Raw genomic sequence first — 2,503 nt, 5'->3', positions numbered from 1 at the left:
CTGGTGATGGGAAGCCCACGGGGATTACAATTGAGCTAGAAAAAGGCACAAAATGATGTAAAAATCAATCATTATAATAATAATTTAAAAATACTACTGATAATGTTTTGGAGTGACATTGTTGTTTTCTTCATTCCTCCTTAGTGCTTGCAAATCATTTGGTGATCAAGCAGTTCAAGCCCACTACAGAACCTAAGCATTGTGCCAGATGCTTTGAATCTAAAAAGAAGGGTAAGGAACATTCCTTGCCTTTGTGTAGCTCATAGTCCAGGAAGGTAGATAAATATATAGCCAAAACAATAACACTAAGGGATAAAAGTCTTGCTAATCACATGTTCAAGAGAGTATGGGAGAATAGCAGCAAAGCTTCAGCGTGTAATTACAGCTGACACTTTACATGACAAGCATACTTCCAAGCACTTTACCTAGTAAGTGCTTAAAAGTCATGTAGGCTTCACAACAGCTGTATGAGGTAGATGATGCTGGTTTATCTCTGTGCGACAGATAATAAAACAATATTGGGGAAGGTGCTCTAGATAAAGGAAGCAGTTAATGCAAAGTTCAGAGACATACAAAGCCACAGCTTGTTTTAGGGAATAGAAAGTCAGACAGCAGTAATAATGGTATTCATCAATCCAATATATCCGATATGATTTTATGAACAAAGAAAATGAAATGAACTCTATCAGAAACTTAGAACAGATTTTTAAAAACAATTTTCTTATTTACTTACATTTTCATTCTTTAAAGAATAGTAAGGATACAGTTTATTGAAAAAACACCAACCTATTGAAAGACCAAAATGCCTTTTTTCATGGAATGTTACATCCTGAATTTTGAAAATGACAGAAAAAATATAGATGGCCCAGTGGAGCGACAATCTTGGACACCATAGATTTTTCTCAAAAATGTTACTTTCAAATAAGTAGCCACGTTGCTGTGAGTTTCCTTAAAATAATAATGCCATGGTTTTAAAATTGACTGAGTATCTTGAAAGATTGCCTAGTGTTGAACTAACAATGCTAGTATAACTAAAACAACTTCTAACTTATTTTTAGATAGCCTTGTGAGACAAATTCTGAGATATCATGATTAAATATTGATTAGTTGTCCATTACTTACAAAGCATTGTAATGTTATGACAAGATTATTTATAGAACAAATATTTATTGAACATCTAACTTGTGCCAGTCATTCTGTTAGTTGCTGTGGTTCAGTAACAAATGCAGCAAAATAACTAGGCCCTGATGGCTGCTTCCCTTCCCTTCTACTCTTGTCTCCATCTAGCAACTGCTTGTTCACCATCCAGGCCACACTCATGTCCCTGACTTCATCCTCTCTCTAACATAAGGTTCCCACCAGGACTTTGCATAGGCATTGTCTTGAGTGCCCTCACGACCCCAGAATATTTTGGAAATAGTACCCATTCTTCAATTCTCAGGGTCAATGTTTCTCTTGTATATGTAGAGTTTCCCTTACTTTTGAAAGGCAAGTCTATAGTAGTAGGTCTTTCATAAAAGTAAAGGTTAATATAATAATTTGATTAAAAATATATAGATATTTGATTAAAAATAATGTCTATTAGTTGTGATATATTCTTTTGCTTACCAAGGATACCAATACCAGTAATGGTGGGCTATAGGTAGAGAAAAAAATTGTCAGAAAAGCATAGTGAAAGGTTACTTGACTAAATCCGGAGATTAACATTCTCTGTTCTGCTCACATAATATCAGGCAACTAGGAAGAGCTCCTTACTCTCAGTTTGAAAGGCAATGGTGTGTCATAAAGACAGAGTAAGAGTTATGCTACCATCATTCTGGTCCTAAAAGCCGGAATCGTTGCTCACATACCAAATGAATCTTTAAAGGTAAATTCCAAAAACCAAAGATCATTCTAAGTAATTGCATAGGAGTTTCCACACCTTGGCTGTTCCTGATTTTCTTGTGATTTTCAGGCCCCTAACTTAATGATAACCTCTGGCCTCACTGGGTCTGGTCACACTAACTTGGCCGTTCTGAAATCTTGTTATTCCTTCGTGTTTTATGACTCTCCTGGCCTGTGACATACTTTCTGCAGTGGTCAGTTGACCCCGAAGTTCTGCTCAGTTTATCAAATTTCTAAATAACATCTTTAGTGCTGTTAAATATAGTTATTTTTATATTTAATTTCCTAATTTTTATTAATGTAGACTTATATTTAAATGTTTTCTATGTAAACAATTATATGTACTCTTCCAGTTTTAGGTCATTATTCTAATCTTTATGTCTTTTATGTATTTGTTTTACCTTCTTTCATTGGATAGGTTTCCCGATCAACTTTGAATAGAGCTAATGAGGTGAGGAGGTCGATGGTTGACATTTGTGACCAAGAAAGATACCTGTATAGATTTTTTAAAATTAGGCTACCTTTATTATTTTAGGAAATTATCTTCTATTCCCAAGTAATGAGTTTTCTATGAACCATAAAATATACAGAGAGGTTACCTATAATGGTGAGAAAATCT

The sequence above is a fragment of the Condylura cristata genome, unplaced genomic scaffold (assembly GCF_000260355.1).
Source record: "Condylura cristata isolate star-nosed mole 26May11 unplaced genomic scaffold, ConCri1.0 scaffold00011, whole genome shotgun sequence".
NCBI classification, from domain to species: Eukaryota; Metazoa; Chordata; class Mammalia; order Eulipotyphla; family Talpidae; genus Condylura; species Condylura cristata.
This window is presented reverse-complemented; position numbering follows the sequence as displayed.